This window comes from Balaenoptera borealis (assembly GCF_965194805.1).
Source record: "Balaenoptera borealis genome assembly, chromosome: 1".
NCBI lineage: Eukaryota > Metazoa > Chordata > Mammalia > Artiodactyla > Balaenopteridae > Balaenoptera > Balaenoptera borealis.
The window spans coordinates 78669960-78696324 of NC_138860.1; the positions used below are offsets into that span (position 1 = coordinate 78669960).

Sequence of the window (26365 nt, forward strand, 5' to 3'; positions counted from 1 at the left end):
TGACTGTGACTGTTTTGTCTTCTGCAAAATACTTGTTCATGTCTTTTTTTTTTTTAACATCTTTATTGGAGAATAATTGCTTTGCAATGGTGTGTTAGTTTCTGCTTTATAACAAAGTGAATCACCTATACATATACATATATCCCCATATCTCCTCTGTCTTGTGTCTCCCTCCCACCCTCCCTGTCCCACCCCTCTAGGTGGTCACAAACCACCGAGCTGATCCCTGTGCTATGAGGCTGCTTTATCCACGTTTCCATTGGGTTGTTTGTGTTTTTTTTTTTTTTTTATTCAACTGTAGCAGCTTTATATGTACTCTGGACACCAAACTCTTGTCCTTAATATGCTATGCAAATATTTTCTACCACTTTGTGGCTTGTCTTTTCACTTCTTTATGGTGCTTTTTATTGAACAAAAATTGTTTTAATGGAGTCAAATTTATCATTCTTGTCTTCTTTTGTTAGCACTTTTGCATCTTCCTTGGAAAAAGAAATTTCTACCTCAATGTCAGAATAGTCTCTTTTATTTTCTTCTAAGCCTATTAATATACTTTTCATATTTAAATCCATCTGGATTTGATTTTTGTGTATGAGGTAAGATAGATGTCCAAATTCATTTTTCTTTTTTCAACTGGATAACCAGTTCTGTCAGCTGTTTGAAGAGTCCTTCCTTTCCCCACTGGTCTATAATTTTATCTCTGTCATACATCATAATTCTTTATAAGCATTGGTCAGTTTAGCCACTCCATTCTGCTCCGTTGGTCAGTTTTATTCCATGTACCCAGATGACACTGTCTTAATAACTATAACTTTATAATAAATCTTAGTTATCAGGGAGATCAACCCATCTTCTTTTATTTTTATATAGCTGGATCTTTACCTTTCCATACAAATTTTAGATCAGGTTTTTGGAATTGCATTAAACTAAAAAATCATTAGGGATGAACTGATAATAGGCTCTCTCTCTATTTATTTAAATGTCTTTAATTTTTGTTGTCAGTCCTCAAGATCACTATCCAGCTAGGTGATTCTCTTAGAAGGATTCACAGGGTACAGAAAAACTGTTACAGTCATGTTTATAGTTTATTACAGCAAAAGGGTAGAAATTAAAATTAACAAAGGGAAAAAAGGTCCATGGGGGCAAAGTCTAGGAGAAACCAAGCATAAACTTCCAAGTGTCCTCCCCCAGGGGAGTCACATGGACATGAGTAATTTTCTCAGCAACAATGCAAAGTGACCATAGGTGCAAAATGTTGTTGACCAGGGAAGCTCACCTGAGCCTTGCTGTCAGGCTTTTTATTAGGAGACAGTCACGTTAGGCATGTAATAACCTGCATTACTGACCTCAGGTACTCAGACTCCAGCCCTTCAGAACAAAAACAGGTGTTCACCATAAATCACACTTTTAGCATAAATGATCTGATCAAACAAATATCTGTGGTTCAAGGCCTCTGACATATCAAAACACTTATCAAGCAGAATTAATTCAAGAGCTCAGAGCTCGTCTCCCATGAGCTGGCCGAGGTCCAGTCCTAAACACAAGCCTTTCTTGGGAATGTGCAGGGTTTGAGCAGCCCAGGCCTACTGATTTAACCCTTTCCTGCACAAATATCTTTAAAGAAATTTTAATATTTTTTTCACTTTTTTAAAACTTTTAAAATATACAATTTCAGACTTACAGAAGAGTTGCAGGAGTACTATAAAAACTCCTAAATGTCTTTATCCAGGTACCCCAATTATTCACATTTTGTCCCACTTATTTTATCATTCTCTTTCTTTCATCTGTAATCTATCTATCTATATCTATCTATCTAACTTTTTTCCGAATCACTTGAGAGTAAGTTGAAGCCATTGTGTCATTTTACTCCTAAATATTTTAGTGTGTATTTCCTAGGAAGAAGCTCATTCTCTTATGTATAATTATGTATAATTACAGTATAATTATTAAAAATCAGTGTATATGTATATATATATAGAGAGAGAGAGCCACATACACATATATATTAATATCAAATACAACAATACTATTACCTAATCCACAAATCATATTTAAATTACCCTATTATCTCATAATGTCCTTTATAGCTAAATTTTTTTTTGTAGTTTAGTATCCAATCCAAGATTACCCTTTGCATATTTGTTTTCCTGTGTCTCTAGTGCCTTTTTATCTGAAACAGTACCTTACTTTTCTTTGTCATTCTCTACCTTGATACTTCTGAAAAGTGCAGGCCAGATATTTTATGGAATGTCTCTCAGTTTGAGTTTATCTGAAGAGTTCATCATTTTCCCCTTGCACTCATCTTTGATTCTGTTTCACTTCTTTCCCTTCTTTGTACTTACTTTGATTTAATATCCTTCATGACTAGATTTAAATTTTGAATTTTTAGTAAGAATATCATGAAAGTGATGTTGTATCATTCTCAGTGCATCATACCAGGACCCACATGATGTCAATTTGTCCTAATATTAGTGATGTTAACTTGTTTAAGGTGGTGTCCACGAGGTTTCTCCACTGTAAAGTTATTATTTTCCCTTTTTATATACATAATTTATAGAGTGATATATTGAGATTAATATCCTGTTCCTCATCAAACTTTCACGCTCTAGTTTTAGGATCCATTGATGATTTCCTAACTCCATCATTTATCCTATAGACTGATATTCTATAAGAAAGAGATACTATTTAGATACTAGTAGACTTAGATGATATAGATACTATGAGATAATGTTAGTTACTGTTAACATTATTTATGTTGACGTTCAAATCATCACAGAATTGGCAAGTGGGAACTGCATGAGTCTGGCTCCTTTGTTCTTTTGACATGTCTCCATTATTCTTTGAGCAGTTTTATTTTTAATTGAGGTATAATCGATATATAACATTATATTAGTTTCAGGTGTACTGTATAATAATTTGGTATTTGTATATGTTACGAAATGTTCACCACAATAAGTCTAGTTAAAATCCATCACCATACCTAATTATAACTTCTTTTTTCTTGTGATGAGAACTTTTAAGATTTAATCTCTTCATAACTTTCAAATATGCAATACAGTATTATTAATTATAGTCACCATGCTCTACATTACATCCCCATGGCTGACTTATTTTATAACTGGAAGTTTATACCTTTTGACCCCATTCACCCATTTCATCCACCCTTCCCCTAGCCCCCATCTCTGGCAACCACCAGTCTCTTCTTTGAGCACTTCTTTAACCTCAAGATAGAGACGTTCCAGGCTCATCTTGTACTTTCCCTGCACTGTCCGCGGAATCAGCCATTTCTCTGAGAAGCTATGGTATCTTTTAGTGGAGAATTGTATTTAGAAACCAAGATCAGGATGCTAGGTGTACTTATTGCCACTGCTGTATATTTAATTTTAGACTCTAAAGCTAGAAAATTGGGGGGTTGTATTAATATTTATATCGTAATGACCATGATTCTATAATTATACCTCCAATTCTAAACTAATATCTCAGAGTGTGTTCTAGGGTTCCCCCTTTCTCACTTCTTTTCCCAACAATAAGAAACCTATTATTCTTAGTATATTTGCATATTTGTTCAAGTCTAAAATACACAGAATTTTTTTTATAAATTACTAATCCTTGCCATATCTAAAACCAAACCTGACTACTACAAGCAACTCTATGCCAATAAAATGGACAACCTGGAAGAAATGGACAAATTCCTAAAAAGGTATAACCTTCCAAGATTGAACAAGGAAGAAATAGAAAATATGAACAGACCAATCACAAGTAATGAAATTGAAACTGTGATTAAAAATCTTCCAACAGGGGCTTCCCTGGTGGTGCAGTGGTTGAGAGTCCGCCTGGCAATGCGGGAGACACGGGTTCGAGCCCTGGTGCGGGGGGATCCCACATGCTGCGGAGCAGCTGGGCCCATGAGCCACGGCTGCTGAGCCTGCACGCTGGAGCCCACGAGCCACAACTACTGAGCCCATGTGCCACAGCTACTGAGGCCCGTGCGCCTAGAGCCTGTGCTCTGCAGCAGGAGAGGCCGCCACAGTGAGAGGCCTGTACACCGCGGCGAGGAGTTGTCCCCGTTCGCCGCAACTGGAGGAAGCCCGTGCACAGCGGCGAAGACCCAATGCAGCCAAAAATAAATAAATAAATTAATTAAAAAAAAAATCTTCCAACAAACAAAAGTCCAGGACCAGATGGCTTCACAGGTGAATTCTATCAAACATTTAGAGAAGAGCTAATACCCATCCTTCTCGAACTCTTCCAAAAAATTGCAGAGGAAGGAACACTCCCAAACTCATTCTATGAGGCCACCATCACCCTGATGCCAAAACCAGACAAAGATACTACAAAAAAAGAAAATTACAGACTGATATCGCTGATGAATATAGATGCAAAAATCCTCAACAAAATACTAGGAAACAAATCCAACACATTAAAAGGATCATACACCATGATCAAGTGGGATTTATCCCAGGGATGCAGGGATTCTTCAATACACGCGAATCAATCAGTGTGATACACCATATTAACAAACTGAAGAATAAAAACCATATGATCATCTCAATAGATGCAGAAAAAGCTTTTGACAAAACTCAACACCCATTTATGATAAAAACTCTCCAGAAAGTAGGCATAGAGGGAACCTACCTCAACATAATAAAGGCCATATATGACAAACCCATAGCAAACATCGTTCCCAATGGTGAAAAACTGAAAGCATTTCGTCTAAAACCAGGAACAAGACAAGGATGTCCGTTCTCACCACTATTATTCACATAGTTTTGGAAGTCCTAGCCACGGCAATCAGAGAAGAAAAAGAAATAAAAGGAATACAAATTGGAAAAGAAGAAGTAAAGCTGTCACTGTTTGCAGATGACATGATACTCTATATAGACAATCCTACAGATGCCACCAGAAAACTACTAGAGCTAATCAATGAATTTGGTAAAGTTGCAGGATACAAAATTAATGCACAGAAATCTCTTGCAGTCCTATACACTAATGATTAAAAATCTGAAAGAGAAATTAAGGAAACACTCCCATTTACCATTGCAACAAAAAGAATAAAATACCTAGGAATAAACCTACCTAGGGAGACAAAAGACCTGTATGCAGAAAACTATAAGACACTGATGAAAGAAATTAAAGATGATACCAACAGATGGAGCGATATACCATGTTCTTGGATTGGAAGAATCAATATTGTGAAAATGACTATACTACCCAAAGCAATCTACAGATTCAGTGCAATCCCTATCAAATTACCAATGGCCTTTTGTACGGAACTAGAACAAAAAATCTTAAAATTTGTATGGAGACAAAAAAGACCCCGAATAGCCAAAGCAGTCTTGAGGGAAAAAAATGGAGCTGGAGGAGTCAGACTCCCTGACTTTAGACTATACTACAAAGCTACAGGAATCAAGACAATATGGTACTGGCACAAAAACAGAACTATAGATCAATGGAACAAGGTAGAAACCCCAAAGATAAACCCACACACCTATGGTCAACTAATCTCTGACAAAGGAGGCAAGGATATATCATGAACTAAAGGCAGTCTCTTCAATAAGTGGTGCTAGGGAAACTGGACAGCTACATGTGAAAGAATGAAATTAGAACACTCCCTAACACCATACACAAAAATAAACTCAAAATGGATTTGAGACCTAAATGTAAGACCGGACACTATAAAACTCTTAGAGGAAAACATAGGAAGAACACTCTTTGACATAAATCTCAGCAAGATCTTTTTTGATCCACCTCCTAGAGTAATGGAAATAAAAACAAAAATAAACAAATGGGACCTAATGAAACTTAAAAGCTTTTGCACAGCAAAGGAAACCATAAACAAGATGAAAAGACAACCCTCAGAATGGGAGAAAATATTTGCAAATGAATCAATGGGCAAAGGATTAATCTCCAAAATATATAAACAGCTCATGCGACTCAATATTAAAAAAACAAACAACCCAATCGAAAAATGGGCAGAAGGCCTAAATAGACATTTCTCCAAAGAAGACATACAGATGGCCAAGAAGCACATGAAAAGCTGCTCAACATCACTAATTATTAGAGAAATGCAAATCAAAACTACAATGAGGTGTCACCTCACACCAGTTAGAATGGGCATCATCAGAAAATCTACAAACAACAAATGCTGGAGAGGGTGTGGAGAAAAGGGAACCCTCTTGCACTGTTGGTGGGAATGTAAATTGATACAGCCACTATAGAGAATAGTATGGAGGTTCCTTAAAGAACTAAAAATAGAATTACCATATGACCCAGCAATCCCACTACTGGGCATATACCTAGAGAAAAGCATAATTCAAGAAGACACATGCACCCCAATGTTCATTGCAGCACTATTTACCATAGCCAGGTCATGGAAGCAACCTAAATGCCTGTCGACAGACAAATGGATAAAGAAGATGTGGTACATATATACAGTGGAATATTACTCAGCCATAAAAAAGAATGAAATTGGGTCGTTTGTAGAGATGTGGATGGGCCTAGAGACTGTCATACAGAGTGAAGTAAGTCAGAAAGAGAAAAACAAATATCATATATTAACGCATGTATGTGGAACCTAGAAAAATGGTGCAGATGAACCGGTTTGCAGGGCAGAGGTTGAGACACAGATGTAGAGAACAAACGTATGGTCACAAAGGGGGGAAAGCAGCAGGGGGTGAGGGTGGTGGTGTGAGGAATTGGGAGACTGGGATTGACATGTATACACTGATGTGTATAAAATGGATGACTAATAAGAACCTGCTGTATAGAAAAATAAATAAAATAAAATTCAAAATTTCAAAGAAAAAAGATAGAGTAATTCACTTTAGAAAGTCTCTGAAAATTGTAATTAGGTGTTGAAATTAATATTGAAAGTATTGCAAAGGGGATGAACTTTTCATTACATTCTATCACTTTTTGGAAACACTGATTTTGGCTGAGACAGTTCTCCAATTTTAAACACACACATACACACACACACACACAAGTACACACATACGCACTGACATACACATACATCTCTAGCTGCTTTGTTTCTCTGACCATGTAAGAGTGGTGCACTCTTCCTTTTAGACAAAGCTATCAAACAGCTGAGCGACATCCTCTCTTGAACAAATAAAGCAGATGGAGTTGTATGCAAAACAGTCAAACAGGCTTTAGCGTAATATAGAAAAAAATAATAAAATAAAAATATAAAATAAAACCAAACCTACTAAATAGAATTTAGGAATGTTCTCTGCATATACCTATGTGTGTGTGTGTGTGTGTCCTTTTTTGTAATCCAAATGGACTGTATTCTGTGTACTGTTATATGACTTGCTTTTTGACATAACAATACATTTGAGATGTCTTTAGAAAACAATACATGAAGGTTTTTATCATTCATTTGAACAATTGCATATAGTAAGGTAAGAGTATAACATAATTTATTTACTCTATTCTAAATATCCATGGATATTTAGGCTGTTTGCAGTTTTTGGCATTTTTAAAGGGTATTATAAAGAAAATCACTTTATATATAAAGTTCATATATAATTGTACACTTCTGGGAGCACATCTGTAGGATACATTCCTGAAAGTAAGACTTCTTAGACAGTGATATGTGCATTCAAAAACTTAATAACTTTTGCCAAACTGAAACCAAAATAAGAGGTATTAATTTACACACTTTTCATATACTTATTAATCATTTGTACTTCACTTGCTGTGAATGTCCATTCACATATCTTGCTCATTTTTCATATTCTGTCATCATTTTCTTGTAAGAGTTCTATAATAAGGAGATATGCCTTTTATTATACATGTTGCAGTATTTTTCTTCTGTTTACCATTATTACTGAGTTTGTGAGTTTGAAATTTTATTAGCATTTTATTTATGTGTTTATCAAGGTCTTCCTAACTCCAACATTATTTTTTTTAAGTACCCATGTCTTCTATACTTTTTATGTTTCAGTATTTGATTCATCTGGAATCAAATTGGTTGTAAGAAACAAAGATGTACTTCTTAAAATGAAATCAGATGCACCTTTTATTATTACCTATAACTAGGCCATTGTCTCAACACCATATATCGAATAATAAAAATATCTCATATTGTTACTACATTATGCTACCATATGCTAAATCTGCCCCTCCTCCCACAATTATTCTTCTTTGGAATTTCCCCAGTTATTCTCACATTTAACAATTAGTGGTATTTTTATTGATTTCTCATTGTATTCACAGAAATTTAAGAATAAACATCTTTAGTCTATAATACTGAGGCTTTCTACCCAAAGCAAGATTTAAATGGTAATGTTTGTCTTCTTTTATGTGTTTCAGTAGGGTTTTAAAATAGTCTTCATGTAGAAAATGAGTATTTTCGATTTCCATGTATTTGATCTGTTTTGTTTCATTTAGGAATGAGATATCTTCTTCCATTATATTTTCTAAAGGACTATTATTTTCATCACTTAGCTTTCCAGTTCACTCTCACTGGTATCTTAATCTAAATAATTCCTCAATTTATAAAGCCCTACATTTTATATCTTTGTTTATTTCTGTCATTTTCAAAGTTCCATGTTACTGCCCCCTTCTGTCCTCCCTACCCTGTTAAAATTCCACAGACTACCATTTAATTGCATTCACCTTTAATTCACGTGCCCCTATCTAACCTGACATAATACCAGTCTTGGTTAAATCAAATTTTCCTCTTGTGCAGAGCACCCATGCAGCTGAACTTCACTGGTGGAAAATACATTCTTATGATAACTGGTCTTACTTAGAAGTCATGACATTTAACACTAAGTGGGGTCTTGATGTTACTGGGGAACCCCTCTGTATTCCTGCCTACCATTATTTCTCTCACCCTCTTTGCATCTTTTCACACATTTTTTTCTATTCTCTAACTTCCAAAGATTCTTCCTTATCCTTTTTTAAGCACATGACTTTATTTTCTATTTCATTAAGAACAATTAAAGCAGTTAGGAGAGATCTTCCATGTAGTCCCACCAACACATCAACCCAACCATGTGCATCTGTGCTCAGTACCAATCCTTGTGTACTCTCACTGTGGGAAGCACTCCATATACTTCTAACAAGACCATCTATGCACTTGTGCACTGCACCCCAATCCCCTTTCCCTTACTCAGGACTTTGCTTTAGCAGTTTTCCTCTATGTCTTTTGAATCATCAAATTTGCATTAGATCACTTTCATTTACAAACTTATTTGCTTGTAATTTTCCTCATCCTAAAGGAACAAATATAAAGGCCAATAAAAACAACCTTCTTGTGATGCCATATCCTTCTCCGGCTACGGCCTCATTTATTTGCTTCCTTTTACGTCAAAACTCTTTGAAGGAATTGCATTGTCTTCAGTTTCTCTCCTTTTTTCTCTTGAATTCACACTAAACAGGCTTTTATCACCATCTCTCATACAGATTTTTTTTGGATGAGACCGAACACCTCATATTGCCAAATCTAACAATCAATTCTAACACAACGTACTTGGCATATTGGCAGCATTGGACCCAACTGACTAATTTCTCTTACTTGGAAATCTCTTTTCATGTGGTTTCCAGGAAACACCCTTTTTTAGTTTTCATATTTTCCCCTTCCAATGTCATATCTCTTTTCTCCTCAATCTCATGATGTTGGACTACCTCAAGTTTCAGCCACAAACCACTTCTGTATTTACAGTTGCAACCTAGTGATCACTTCCTCTTCTGGCTTTAAACAATTTCCAAACTTAAATCTCCAGTCCATACTTCTTTCCAAAATCCAAAGTTGTATGTTCAACAGTCATCCCATTTTCTCTTCTTGAATATCTCCTCAGCATCTCAAATAGAACATGTCCCCAACTGAACTGATAAAGTCTTCACTCAAAGGGACACTTTGTTCCAAGCTGCCATCACCTCTAACTTAGACCACAGCAGCAAGGTCCTGACTGGCCTCTCCCTGCTTCTCCTTTGGGTCTGGGAGTTGATTACAGTAGCAGTCAGAGTAAAGATTTTAATGTCTAAATCAAATCAGGTAGCCCCTTTGCTCAGAAGGCTCTACAATGAATTTTTAACCCTCTTAGAATAAAATTCAAAGCCCTTACCATAGCTTATAAGACCATAGTTTCAATCTTCCCCTTAATTGCCTTGGTCATTACCCTCCAGCCACGCTGGCCTATTTTTTGTTCCTCACACATGCCAAGGTTAACCTCTCCCTAGATCTTATCTTAGCTTGGAGCACTCTTCCCCACGTTCTGTGTGGCTCACTCACTCCTTCATTCATTCTTCTGCTCAAACATCACCTTTCCTGACCACCTGATCAGGTGGACCACCTGACCACCTGATGGGCTACTGTTTCCTGCTGCCAGGAATGACTATCCTTTTGTCATTTTTTCCTTTTGCTTTTTCTCCAAACACTATCACTTCCCAAAATAACATTACATATAACTTATATACTTTTAAAATCATCTATGTACCTCTTGGAAAATAAGTTCTGTGACAGCAGGAACTTTGCTTCGTTCACTGCTTGTTTGTTTTTGTTAGTGATTTTTGCTCTCCTCTGTTTGGTATTTTGCCTGGAATACAGTTTTCCATCCCTTATTTTCAACCTTCCTGTTTTGTTTTAGATAGTGATAAGTGCTAAAACAAACAAACAAACAAACAAAAACATAAAACACCTAATAGAGTGCCCACATTGGTGGGCATTACAGTAGATGAAGTGATCAAGGAAGGAATCCCTAAAGATTACTTCTCATTTTAGTTGAGGCTTGAATGACAGAGAATGAACATGCATAAATGAATGAATGGTAATCTGTAGAAAAAGAGCACTCTAGACTGAAGGAATAGCAAGTATAAAGTTCCTAAGTGGGAATAAACCTATGTTGATTGTTACCGGACTAGTAGGTAAGAGGTTAGACATAAGAGATGAGGTCATTCTTAATGGCATGGAGTGACAAGGACAGGTAGAGCCTATAGGTCATCATGAGGAGAGTAAATTATATTCCAAGTACAATGGGAATCCATTGGGTATTTTTAATTAGGGGAAGAGCATGATCTGATTTTCATCTTTAAAAGAAAACTTTGGCTGTTGTGTAGAGAATTGATTAGAAAAGAATAAGAATAAACAAGGAGAGTAGATACTGAGAGAAGATTGTTTCTGTATAGGAGCAGTTTCAGTGGAGATGGAAGGAAATGGATAAATTTGTTTTGTAGGTAGAACTGACAAAACTTTTCAGGAAATACTACTCGACATGGCCTCAAAGGCTAATTTTCTCTCCCCTTTCAGTAATTTTGCAAAGAGCTGACAGTGGAAGAAGAGGTTGATACTAACTGCTGAGTTCTTGATGCTCCCTCTTCTAACAAGGATCTTTCAACTAAGAAGCTCCTGTTGTTATGTAATCACTTAGATGTTTCCTGTTCCTCTTTTTTTTTTTTTAATAAATATGCCACTCCTATGAAAGATCGTATAATTATATCAACTTGACAGAGAGAAACATTTGACAAAATCCAGCACCCATATATGACAAAACTCTTAGTAAGTTAAGAATTGAAGGGAATTATCTCAATTTGATAAAGAGCATATCCAAAAAAAAAAAAAAATTCAATAGGATCATACTTAATTGTGAAAGACTGAATGATTCCTCCCTAAAATCAGGGACAAGGCAAGGATATCTGCTCTCACCACTCTTACTTAACATGGTAATGGAGGTTCTGCCCACTGCAATAAGACACAAAGAGGAAATAAAAGGCATATAGATCAGAAAGGAAGAAGTAAAACTGCCCCTATTTATGTGGGTGACATAATTATCTATGTAGAAAGACCCAAGGTATTTGCAAAAGCAAAATAAAACAAAAAAACTTCCTAGAACTAGTGAGTTAGGTAAAGTTACAACATATAGTATCAACATATGAAAATTAATGACATTTCTGTATACTAACAGTGAAAATGAGGGAACCAAGATTAAAAGCACAATATCATTTACAACAGGGGTCCCCAACCCCTGGGCCATGGACCACTACTGCTCCATGGACTTTTAGGAACCAGGCTGCTCAGCAGGAGGTGAGCACCGGGAGAGCGAGCAAAGCTTCATCTGTATTTACAGCCACTCCCCATGGCTTGCATTACTGCCTGAGCTCCACCTCCTGTCAGATCAACGGTGGCATTAGAATCTCATAGGAGCACGAACCCTACTATGAACTGTGCATGCAAGGGATCTAGGTTGAGTGCTCCTTATGAGAATCTAATGCCTGATGATCTGAGGTGGAGCTGAAGCAGTGATGCTAGTGCTGGGGAGCAGCTGCAAATACAGATTATCATCAGCAGAGAGGTTTGACTGCATGGAGACCATAATAAATCAACTGCTTGCAGGCTCATATCAAAGCCCGATTCAGTGAGTGGCAAGTGAAAACAAGCTCAGGGCTCCCACTGATTCTGCATTATGGTGAATTGTATAATTATTTCATTATATATTACAATGTAATAATAATATAAATAAAGTACACAATAAATGTAATGTGCTTGAATCATCCCAAAACCATCCACTCCCCACCCTGGTCTGTGGAAAGATTGTCTTCCACGAAACCAGTCCCTGGTGCCAAAAAGGTTGGGGACCACTGATTTACAGTTTCTCCAAAGAAAATGAAACACTTAGGTATATGCTTAACAAAACATGTATAAGATTTGTATGCTGAAAAATTACTAAATGCTGGTGAAAGAAATCAAAGAAGACTTAAATGGAGAGACATACTTTGGTCATGAACTGGAAGACTCAACACTATAAAGTTGTCAATTTTCCTTAAATTGATCTATAGATTTAATGCAATTCCTATAAAAATCCTGACAAGCATTTTTGTAGACATAGACAAGCTTATTCTAAAATTGACATGGAGATACACAGGCCTTAGACTAAAGGCCTAAACTAAAATAATCCTGATAAAGAAGAATAACGTGAGAGGAATCACTCTACCCAAAATTAAGATTTACTATACAGCTACATTGATCAAGATACTGTGGTATTGGTGGAGCAGTAGACACATAGATCACTAGAACAGAAATGGAAAACTCAGAAATTGATGCACAGAAATATGCTTAACTGATTTTTGACAAATATGCAAAATGGAGGATGGTAGCCCTTAAAAAAAATTAAACTGAAGCAATTGGATATCTGTAGGCAAAAATTTAACCTTGATCTAAATCTCACAGCTTATTACCAAAAAACTCACAATGGATCATTGACTTAAATGTAAAAAATAAAACTGTAAAACTTCTAGAAAAAAATTATAGAAAAATGTGTAAAATATGGAAACACAAAAGACCCCAAATAGCCAAGACAATCTTGAGAAAGAAGAATAAAGCTGAGGTATCATACTCCCTGATTTTGAATTATACTACAAAGCTACAATAATCAAAATAGTATGGTACTGACACCAAAACAGACCCATAGATCAGTGGAACAGAATAGAGAGCCCAGAAATCAACCCACTCTTATATGGGCAATTAATCTATGACAAACAAAACAATATACAATGTACAATGGGGAGAGGGCAACCTCTTCAATAAATGGTTTTGTGAAAACAGTACAGCTACATGCAAATGAATCAAATTAGACTACTTTCTCATACCATGCACAAAAATAAATTCAAAATGGATTAAAGACTTAAATGTAAGACCTGAAACCATAAAACTTTTAGAGGAAAACATAGGTAGTAAACTCTTTGACATTTATCTTAGTGATATTTTTTTGGATATGTCTCCTCAGGCAAGGGCAACAAAAACAAAAATAAATAAATGGGACCACATCAAGCTTAAAAGCTTTTGCACAGTGAAAGAAACTATCAGCAAAATGAAAAAGCCACCTACTGAATAAGAGGAGATATTTGCAAATGATAGATCCAGTAAGGGATTTTTATAAAAAGCTCATACAATTCAACATCATAAAAACCAAACAACCCAATTGAAAATGGACAGAATACCTGAATAGACATTTTTTCCAAAGAAGACATACAAATGGCCAACAGGCACATGCTCAAAAGATGCTCAACATCACTAATCCTCAGGGAAATGCAAATCAAAACCACAATGAGACATTACCTCGCACCTGTCAGAATGGTTATTATCAAAAAGATAACAAATAACAAGTGATGGTGAGAATGTGGAGAAAAGGGAACCCTCATACACTGTTGATGGAAATGTAAATCGGTAGAGCCACTATGGAAAACAGTATGGAGATTCCTGAAAAAATTAAAATTAGAATTACCATTTGACCCAGAAATTCCACTCCTGAGTATTTATCAGAAGAAAACAAAAACACTAATTAGAAAAGTTACATGCCCCCCAGTGTTCATTACAGCATTATTTACAATAGCCAAGATATGGAAGCAACCTAAGTGTCCATCAATAGACGAATGGATAAAGAAGATGTGGTAAATATTTACAGTGGAATATTAGCCATAAAAAAGAATGAAATCTTGCCATTTGTGACAACATGGATGGACCTAGAGGGTATTATGCTAAGTGAAAGAAGTTAAACACATACTGTATGATTTCACTTATATGTGGAATCTAGAAAGCAAAACAAATGAACAGACATAACAAAACAGAAACAGAGTCATAGAGAACAAACAGGTGGTTGCCAGAGGGGAAAGGGATGGGAGAAGGAAAGAAATAGGTGAGGGATATTGAGGTACAAACTTCCATTTGCAAAATAAATGAGTCATGGTTATGAACATAACTATGTACATCTTTGTATGGTGACATCGTAACTAGGGTTATCATGGTTGATCACTTTGAAATGTAAAAAGTAAAAAAGAAAAGGAGACTTAAACCAATGGAAAATAATACTATGTTTTTAATATGGAGGCTCAAGATCATTAAAATGTTGGTTTTTCATAAATTAGTTAATAAATGCAATAGGATTTCAATAAAATAATACCAGAGTTTGGTTCGCTTGTATGTATGTAACTGTGCTGAGTATGTGTGTGTGTTGGGGAGAGGTGTAAGTTAAACAAGCTGCTTCTAAAATTTATATGAAAAATTTAAACAGGCAAAACACCTAAATATATTCTGAAGAAGAATAATGGCAGGTAGCTATCTCTATTAGATGATAAAACATTTTAAAAAATCTATGATAATTAATGTTGACACATTAAATAAATATATAAATACAATAGAATAAAAATTCTACATTATTTCCATATTTCACATTGTTTCAGAGGACTTTCATTTGCCCCAGGGAAGGGTAAGCCCAAAAGAATCCAGAAAAAAAAAGGTCAATTGAATTTCAAAAAGATTTTTTTAAACTCATAACTAAAACATTTGTCTTAAAAGCTGAAATAGTTTTTAACTTTAGCAAACTTTTCTAGAGAGTAAAGCTACATTTAGTTTACAAAGAATTATTTTGAATATCAAAAGTCTAAGCACTAAAAGTACTTTGTATGTGAAATGTATAATATAAACTACTACAGAGTTAGGAAGAATTTAGGTTTTTCTGCCAAAATAAAATAAAGGTATCCAGCTTTGTGGAGACGATAACACTGGAGTTAGTTGGATATTGGGGAAGGCCCACTCTTAGATCTACCAGCAGATACCATGTTTACCCTGCTGTAAGGAAGGACGGGTGACAACTGATAAAGCAGAAGGGATATGTCCCTCACTTCCCAGCCTCAGAAAACATGTGAATCCTGGTGGAGCAGAAACATTTGAGTGATACATCCAAGTGGATGTCTTGGTGACACCCCACTGTGTCTTACTTACTCCATTATAGGGTCAAGGGTGCAACTGTATGTCCAATTGCCCTCAAGCAGTGGTTGAGAAAGGGCCAGTGGATATAGAGTAGTCACAAGGAAGATGAAGGGCAGGAATCACATTGATTAAAGAACATGATAAGACCAGAGTCATCACAATAGATAACAAGGATGACCACGGGAGTCATGTATTTACATAGAAGTCCAACATGGACAGGTGGAAGTGACTATGGATCAGGTTCCTCTTCCTCCATGCTAAGAAAACTAGAAGGCTTTGTTACCAACCCAGGGTTCTTGGACTCCTTAATCAATAGAAATTGATAAGAGTTCAAACTAGAAATTCAGGCAAGGCTTTATTGGTACTTGTGTTGTGGCACAAGGGAGTGAAAGCAAGTAGCAGGTTCCCTTGCTCACTCCTGAGTGGGGGTGAGCTGGTCCCTTAAATGGGGTGAGGGTAGGGGTGGACCCTTGGGTCAAGCCAGAGGGGTGGCTTAGGTGGTCTGCACACCCCCTTGGTGGTGCTTTGTGCAGGTATCATGTGCAGGACCCTGCTTTTGCTTGACACCTCAGAAGTGGAAGTTGGGTTTTTGGAAGTTGGGTTTTCATTTTGTATCTTTTTTTTTTTAATGAATTTATTTTTATTTATATTATTTATTTTTGGCTGCCTTGGGTCTTCGTTGCTGTGCACGGACTTTCTCTAGTTGCAGCGAGCGGGGGCAACTCTTCACTGCGGTGCACTGGCTTCTCATTTTGGTGGCTTTTCTTGTTGCAGAGCACGGGCTCTAGGTGCGTGGGCTTCAGTAGTTGTGGCTCACAGGCTCAGTAGTTGTGGCTTGTGGGCTCTAGAGCTCAGGCTCAGTAGTTGTGGCGCAAGGGCTTAGTTGCTCCGCGGCATGTGGGATCTTCCCAGACCAGGGCTCGAACACATGTCCCCTTCATTGGCGGGTGGATTCTTAACCACTGCACCACCAGGGAAGTCCCAGTCGTTTTGTATCTTATTGTTCGTAATTGCCTGACTGCCATGTGTGCAGTTACTTTTAGGCCCTTATAGTTTCTTTGTATTCTGTTGCTGGAGGAGAGTTTTGTCCAGGTGCAAGCACTGCAACAAAGGGTCCCAGGTCCCAGGTCCAGCCTGTCTCACCTGCACCAGAACTTGTTTCACCCAGAGGATAATGGGAAAGAAAGGGCAGGAGCAGGACCTGGAATTTCATTGTTTACTCATAAAATGACTTAATTACTAAATTGCCCCAGTTTACATGAAAAAGACTAGATGACTTTTTTCTGTCAGACAGATTGGGAGCTCAGAATTACAAAGTAGACTGAACTGCAGAACTGTTTTAAAGTTAGATTTTTAGGTGCTTGCATGCATAGCCTATAAAATGCACAATCATTTTACAGATTTTAATATTTTTATATTTCAAAAATATTTTATAATGAGAATACTGTGTACTCATGTGAATCTTATGTATCTTTTAATAAATAGATCATATAATAATTTTTATTTGCTCAGTAATTATCGATTTTGATCATTATAGTTTGATTCAACACCTATATTGTGTCACAAATTAAGCCTAAGTTCACCCTGACTCTTTTTTATATTTTTAAGGTGAGGAGCAGTAAATCGCCTTTTATTATTCCATTTCTAACTCAGTTGCTTTAATTTTATGGAAGTTTTCACGTCAAAATCCTTTACTGTCGACTCCTTTCAGGTTTTCAGGACTAATGAAATTACCTAATTTATCAGAAAGGTGTTATGCTGACTCTTCATATTTCCGTTTAATTCTCTTTCTTTGCCTTTGTGACTTAGCTTATAAAGGGCAGGAGAGGACCCAATCTGAAGGACCTTTTCTAAACTCTCTTTGGCTCCTCCTGACCCTCCCCTTGTACTTCTGGCTTCTCTTGCTCTCCTACCACAGGAAGCTCCAATTTGGATCTGCTTCTAACTTTTCTTTCTTTTCAGCCAATTTCACAGCATTCTTTCAACAATTTGCTCCCTGAGCTGTTAGTCTTCTCTTCCTCTGAGGCTGCTGTGCATCCTGTCCATGAGAGAGACTCTTCTTTCAACCCCACAAGGACTTCTTTATGTGGCTCATCTCTAGCCAGGAGAAGCAAAGCATCAGACCAAGTCATGTGTGCTGCATGCCCATCATATGCAGTTAGGAGTTCTCTCCACTTAACTTCCTCACTTCCCACCCCATGGTTCCCTTTCCTTTGAAGTCCCACATATTTGAAAATATTCTCTCTAGAAGGATTTTAGCTCACTGCAAACCCATTTCCTAAAAGATATCTATATTTTTGCTTTGCTTATCTTATTAAAGCACAAGGCACTTAGATTTCTACACAATATCCTCCCTAGTGACCACTTGTTCAAGCATCCAATTTATGTTAAAAGGGGATTCAGTGCAGTGGCGATTTTAACGTGGTTTATACCACATTAAAAAGTGGACTGGTCACTTTAAATTTAAGCTTGAGATAAACACTAGATCACATTCTGACCTTGTAATTATCTACTGGAATACGGCCAATGGGTGTCTTTGAGTGACTTTTGCTTTTATTTATGTTAACAAAAGGTTGAGGAAGTGAAAATCAATTATTAGAGGCTAGACCCCAGATCCACTTTTGCCCTGGCTGTGATGTATGAGACTTCACTAATCATTTGAAATCTTGGTTCTGTAACTTCACCTATATAGGCTTCCTCCTGGAAGGCATGCACACCTATTTGGGTAGGGATTTCATCTTAGGAAAGGGATTTCCTACCCACCACTCTCCACAGAGCCTCCTGGACTTCTTCGTTTCTTAGACTACACACAACAGGGTTTAGTAAAGGTGTGATGACAGTGTAGGTCACTGAGATCATCCTTGGTGTTCTCTGACTTGGGCTTGGGGAAGGGAGTGGAGGCACAGCCGTAGTGGACCATGACCACAGTGAGGTAGGAGGCACAGATGGCAAAGGTCTTCTTCCGGCCCTCGGCGGAGGCGATCTTGAGAATGGTGGAAATAATGAGGACGTAGGAGATGAAGAAGGTTGCAGGGCCTGTAATGACCAAGAGGCTGATAATTAAGGTCAGGATATCATTGATGATTGTGGTAGCACAGGCCAGGTCCAACACAGGTTGAACATCGCAGAAAAAATGCTCAATCAGTGCCTTGCAAAAGGGCAGTCTGAAAATGGCCACAGCCTGAACCAGCGAGAGTGAGAACCCCATGGCACAGACTGAGGATGCCAGCCCTGCACAGACTCTCCAGTTCATGATGATCGAGTAATAAAGTGGGTGGCAGATGGCCGCATAGCAAGCGTACCCCCTTACTGCCAATAGGAGGCAGTTGGTGATGGCAAAGCCAAGGAAGAAAAAAAGCTGAGTCCCACAGCCCTCCAGGGAAGTGAATTGGCTCAGACCTACAAGGCTGGAAAGCATGCGAGGGATGATGACCAGGGAGTAGAAAGTCTCTGATAGGAGATGACACTTAGAAAGAAGTACATGGGGGTGTGGAGGTGACGGTCAATGCAGATTACAGTCACAATGATGACATTGCCAGCCAGAGTTAGAATATACAGGGTGAGAAACGCCACAAAGAGTGTGAGCTGATGTTCTTGGAAGTTGGAGAAACCTTGGAAAATAAACTCTCTTACCTCTGTGTGGTTGGCTGTGCTCATTGAAGATCTCAGGTCTGAAAGACAAAGTCAGCACCATCTCTTTGGACCAGAGACTGCCCTGCCCTCTGGTGAGCACACTGTCCAGAGCAAAGATTCAACACCACAAAGACCCAGTTCAAAACTTCATGAATCAACTGCCTTTTCCAGGGGCACGGCAGACTAGGTCCTAGAACTGGAATTAAAGGTACAGAGAATTCGGGCTTCCCTGGTGGCACAGTTGTTAAGAATCTGCCTGCCAGTGCAGGGGACACGGGTTCAAGCCCTGGTCCAGGAAGATCCCACATGCTGCGGAGCAACTAAGCCTGTGCACCACAACTACTGAGCCTGCGCTCTAGAGCCCACATGCCACAACTACTGAAGCCCATGTGCCTAGAGCCCATGCTCAACAAGAGAAGCCACGGCAATGAGAAGCCTGTGCACCACAACGAAGATTAGCCCCCACTCACCGCAACTAGAGAAAGCTCGCACGTAGCAACGAAGACCCAACACAGCCAAAAATAAATAAATAAATTTATTAAAAAAAAAAAAAGATACAGCGAATTCGAGCAACACTATTTAAAAGTTTGAGGTAAAGCATTCTTGTCAAGTGCTCCTGGGTCATGTAAAAAATGACAACCTATGTATGGCCCATGAAATTGGTCTCAAAATTTTCTTAAAACTGGATCTTCTTAAAATGTAGACCACAGTCTCAGGCCACAGTGTAATTAAGTTAGAAATTGTCACAGAAAGGAACTTGAAAAAATTACAAATAGTTGATAATCTAACCAATGGTTCAAAGAGGAACTAATAATGGAAGTTAGAAAATATTTAGAATTAAAGAATAATAAAAGAATCATGTACCAAAACATGTATAATGCATTTGGAACATAATTAGAGGGAAGTTTGTAGTTTAAAATGCTTGTTTGTTACAATTTTTTTTTAAAGGCTGAAAATTAATGAGTAGAGCATCCATCCTAAGAAGTTATAAAACTAAGATAAAAAAAGACAGTAGAAGGAAAAATTAATAATGACACAATGTTAATGATACATAAAAGAAAGATAAAACAGACAAGGTCCACAAGGGTAAAAGTTTATAAACTTTAGGTAAACTGCTAGTGAAACTGACCAAGAAAAAAAAAGGAGGACATAAACTCTAGTATGAATTAATAAAGGGGCACAATAACAGAAGTTTCAGACACAAAAAGATGAAAAGCAACATTATGAACAACTTAATATCAATACTTTTTTAAACTTCAATGAAATGGATGCATTTCTAGAAAAATAATTACTTACCAATATTGAATGAAGAAGAAGATTCTTGAAAACTATTGGAAATAAAGACAGTAATGAAAAATCTACAAATAAACCTCCAGGCCAAGAACAATTTACCAATATGTGCTATAAAACATTCAAGGATAAATTAATTTCAGTCTTACACAAACTATGTTTGGTAATAGAAAAAGAGGGTATAGGGGAGCAAAAGAGACAAAAATGTGTCTCTTTAGCATGAGAATTAATTTAGGCTGATTATTTTTTTTTATAAATTTATTTTATTTATTTATTTTTGGGTGCGTTGGGTCTTCGTTGCTGCGTGCGGGCTTTCTCTAGTTGCTGCGAGTGGGGGCTACTCTTCATTGCAGTGCATGGGTTTCTCATTGCAGTGGCTTCTCTTGTTACAGAACATGGGCTCTAGGTGTGTGGGCTTCAGTAGTTGTGGCACGTGGGCTCAACAGTTGTGGTTCATAGGCTCTAGAGTGCAGGCTCGCTAGTTGTGGCACACGGGCTTAGTTGCTCCATGGTATGTGGGATCTTCCTGGACCAGGGCTCGAACCCGTGTCCCCTGCATTGGCAGGCAGATTATTAACCACTGTGCCACTAGGGAAGCCCTAGGCTGATTATTTTTAAGGTCCAAAGACTCAGGAAGAATCTTTGACCTTTCCTCTAACTGACTAAAAGAATGTAGATGGATGACTTGCTCCAGGAAGGGAGCTAGCACGATAGATAACTATGGTATGAACCAGGTATTGTAGACAGGGAGGAACCTAGCAAAGTCTGCTTTTTAAAATTTCTGGGTCCCATTGTTTCTGCCTGGCCCAGCAAGCATTTGTTTACCAAACATTTGCTTTTCCATCTCCTTGTGAATTGCCTTTCTCTCCTTTGAAGTCCCAAACCGCTACTCCCAACATTCTCTTTTTTCTTTGGCTGCAGATGGTATTTAAGATGAGGGTTTTAGCCATTTTGGTGAGTTACTCAGTTTTCCTGAATCTCTCCCATGTATACATATTATTAAACTTTTGTTTGGTTTTCTCTCGCTAATATGTCTCAGGTCAATTTAATTCTTAGACCAGCCAGAAGGACCTTGAAGAGTAGAGGAAACTTTCTTCCTTCCTGACTAGGGAATACTCCTCACCTCATTTTTTGCAGCTGGAATTATCTTGACACCAAATTTATCAGGCCAATCTCATGCACAGAAATAGATGCAAAATTCTTAAGCAAAATGTCACCAGACCAAATCCAACAATGTATAAGATGGGTATGTGACCAAGTTGGTTTTATTTTAGGATGCAAAATTTGTTTAACATTAAAGCAGTCCAGTTATGTATTTCCTCACGTGAATTGTTTAAAGGAAAAGAGACATGATTATTTCAATAGCTGCCAAAAATCATTTTTAAAGTTCAGTGTCTACTTATAAGAGCCCTTAGTAAACAAACAATAAAAGATTTTCTTTAAGCTGATAAAAACATGTGTAGAGCAATTCTTCAGCCAACATATACCTAGAGGTGAGATACTGAAGGATTCTCTTTAAGATTAAGAACAAGATAAGGATGAACTGTTTTATCCACTTCTCTTCAATATTGAATACTGAATATTCTAGAATATTCTAATTTCTTACCCAGTAAGGCAAGAAAAAAGGAATTAAAAATACAAGGATTGAGAAGGAAGAAATTCTTTATAGATGATGTTGTTGTGAACATAGAAAATCTAAGAGAAGCTACTGATAAATTATTAGAATTATTAAGAGAGTTTAACAAGCTTTCTGGTATAAAATTTATATATTAAAATTCATCACATTTCTGTACTTAAACAAATTGACAGCAAATTAAATTTAAAAGGGCTATCATTTATAATAGCTTAAAAATAGAAAATACCTAGGAATGAAGACCTTTATTAAGAAAATTATAAAACCTTAATAATGAACACTAAAGAGGACTGAAATGAATCGTGAAATACACAATGCTTATGAATTGGAAGACCTAATATTATGAAGATTCCAATTAATCAAAAATCCATGAATTCATACTCTATGAATTCTGTGCAATTCAATCAGAATTCCAAATGGATTGTTTTTGGTTGGTTGTTTGTTAGATTGACAACTGATTCTAAAATTTATATGGAAGTACAAAGATCCAAGAGAAGCCAAAACACTCTAAAAGGAGAAGAAGAAGAAGAGAGGGTTGCCTTTCAAATACCATTACTTATTATAAGGCTATAGGAATTAAGAAGGTGTGGTATTGTCACAGGGATAAGTGGTCACACCAATGGGGAAAAAATGGAGTTCTGGTATATGGAAACTCTTTGCACCAGAGCTGGCATTGCAGGTTGGTGGAAAGCACAGAGTCATCAATTAATGGTCCTAGAATAGTTGGTTTATCCATATGGGAAAAAATGAAATTAGATTAACTTACACCATTTAAAAAAAAATCAGTTTCAAGTGTATTAAAAGGAAATGAACAAAACGTCCTATGAAATGTCTAGAAGATAATATATGAGAATATTTTAAAAATTTGAGATAGTAGAAGATACAAAACATAAAAGAAAATAATGATAAATTTTATTCCATGAAAATTAACTTCTATTTTTCAAAATAAGTCACACGAAAAGAAAAAGGTAGAAACCAGAAAAACATTTACAATAAAATAACAGATAAAATACTAATATCTGGAACATCTAAATATCAAAAAGATCAGCTTAATATAATGATAGTTTGAAAAGAAAACAGGAATTTTATATGAGAGGAAATACAACTGGCATGTGAACAGATTTTTAACATCATGAATAGCCAGGGAAAAATAAGACCGCAGACCACAAGCTAAGACCACAGACCACTTCACACTTATCAGATTGCAAAAAATCAAAACTATCACAGATATAGAGTAATGGAAGCTCCAGTTCCCTGTTGAAGGGAATGTAAATTGATAAAATTATTTTTGGAAAACAGGTAGAAATTACCTGTCAGAGCTGAAAATGAACATATCCTATGCAATTCTACCATTAGATATTTAACCCAGAAAAACTAAAGAATCACAGGCAAGAAGATTAAAGCAAGTTTGTTTATTATAGAAAAATAAAACTTAAACAAACCATGTTTTTCAGAAGAAGAAAGGATATTTAAATTGAAGTAAATTCTTACAATGAAGTATTATAGAACATTGAATGAATTAATTATAAAGCTGGGGTGGGCAAACTATACCCCATAGGCCAGCTGCGCTTGTAAATAAGGACTTATTAAAACACAGTCACACCCATTTTTTATGTATTATGTGTGACCGATTTTGCACTAAAATAGTAGCATTAAATAGTGGCAACAAAGACTGTATGGCCTGCAGAGACTAAAATATTTACTAACTGATCTTTTACAGAAAACGTTTGTTGACTTCTGTTAAAGATCATTAAAGGTACTAATTACATTTTCATGAACCAACACGGATAAATCTCAAAATCATAATGTTGAATAATAGAAGCAAATCAAAGATTGTATACATATGTTTGTGTGTGTATTCCATTTATTTAATGTGCAAAAGAAGGCAAGATTAAATAATATATAGCTTAGAAATAAAAAATATGTACTGTAAAGCAGTATATTGTTTAAAAACATGGGAAATTAAAAACATGGAAATTCTGTAACATAAAATTCATGATAGTGATTATTTGGCATATATTTGAAGTACTTGAAAGTATCTGAAGTATTTGAAAGGAGCATATGTGAGGCTTCTAGCTTTATGGTGATGTTCTGTTTCTTAGTTTTGGCAGAGGATACCTAGGTATTTGTTTTGTTATTTTTCTTAAAATGTGCATTTGTTTTAATGAACATTTAAATGCACACCATATTTTACAATAAAATTTTTAGTGTTATACATCAAGAAAAGTGTTCATGATATTGTTAAATGGAAGAAATGTTACAAAATAGTAAAGGTCATATGATCCCAATATTGTAATGAAAAGCCAAGATATATACCCACATAAATGTGGATATGTATGTACAGGAAAAAGACTAAGAATGTAGAAATGAATATATGTGTCATTTGTAAACAGAGACTAATACTAATATAATATTTTTAAAAAATATATTCAGCTTTTAAATGATGCATATGAAAAATTTTTAATTCAATGGAAAATAATAGGTTAAAAAGCAGGATATGGTATGGTATATGCAAAATTATCTCAACTAATTGAAAGTATGAATACAGAGAAAGCTAAATGGAAATCATCGAAATGTTAGTAGTGTATGATTCTGCATGGTATAACTCTGGGTGAATTTCTACTATCTCCTGAATTTTTCAAAATGTCTGTGATGAATATGTACTACTTAGGCAGTGGGGTGGAGGATAGGTTTAATTTTTTTTTTTTTTTTAGCTTTTTTTTTTTTTTTTAAACATCTTTATTGAAGTATAATTGCCTTACAATGGTGTGATAGCTTCTGCTTTATAACAAAGTTAATCAATTATACATATACAATATGTTCCCATATCTCTTCCCTCTTGCATCTCCCTCCCTCCCACCCTCCCCATCCCACCCCTCTAGGTGGTCACAAAGCACCGAGCTGATCTCCCTGTGCTATGTGGCTGCTTCCCACTAGCTATCTATTTTACATTTGGTAGTGTATATATGTCCATGACACTCTCTCACCCTGTCACATCTCACCCCACCCCCTCCCCATATCCTCAAGTCCATTCTTTAGTAGGTCTGTGTCTTTATTCCCGTCTTGCCACTAGGTTCTTCATGGCTTTTTTTTTTCCTTAGATTCCGTATATATGTGTTAGCATACTGTATTTGTTTTTCTCTTTCTGACTTACTTCACTCTGTATGACAGACTCTAACTCCATCCACCTCATTACAAATACCTCCATTTCATTTCTTTTTATGGCTGAGTAATATTCCATTGTATATATGTGCCACATCTTCTTTATCCATTCAGCTGTCGATGGACATTTAGGTTGCTTCCATGTCCTGGCTATTGTAAATAGAGCTGCAATGAACATTTTGGTACATGACTCTTTTTGAATTATGGTTTTCTCAGGGTATATGCCCAGTAGTGGGATTGCTGGATCGTATGGTAGTTCTATTTGTAGTTTTTTAAGGAACCTCCATACTGTTCTCCATAGTGGCTGTATCAATTTACATTCCCACCAACAGTGCAAGAGAGTTCCCTTTCCTCCACACCCTCTCCAGCATTTATTGTTTCTAGATTTTTTGATGATGGCCATTCTGACCGGTGTGAGATGATATCTCATTGTAGTTTTGATTTGCATTTCTCTAATGATTAATGATGTTGAGCATTCTTTCATGTGTCTGTAGGCCATCTGTATATCTTCTTTGGAGAAATGTCTATTTAGGTCTTCTGCCCATTTTTGGATTGGGTTGTTCGTTTTTTTGTTATTGAGCTGCATGAGCTGCTTGTAAATCTTGGAGATTAATCCTTTGTCAGTTGCTTCATTTGCAAATATTTTCTCCCATTCTGAGGGTTGTCTTTTGGTCTTGTTTATGGTTTCCTTTGCTGTGCAAAAGCTTTTAAGTTTCATTAGGTCCCATTTGTTTATTTGTGTTCTTATTTCCATTTCTCTGGGAGCTGGGTCAAAAAGAATCTTGCTGTGATGTATGTCATAGAGTGTTCTGCCTATGTTTTCCTCTAAGAGTTTGATAGTGTCTGGTCTTACACTTAGGTCTTTAATCCATTTGGAGTTTATTTTTGTGCATGGTGTCAGGGAGTGTTCTAATTTCATACTTTTACATGTATCT

The 26365-nt window shown here is 36.5% G+C and overlaps 1 pseudogene across 1 annotated transcript; it reads right to left on the reverse strand.

The window, feature by feature from the left end:
* Positions 1–43: 43 nt before the first annotated feature.
* Positions 44–26365, reverse strand: LOC309635604 (olfactory receptor 10J1-like; annotated as a pseudogene). Its single transcript has one exon. The product of its transcript is annotated as an olfactory receptor 10J1-like (transcript).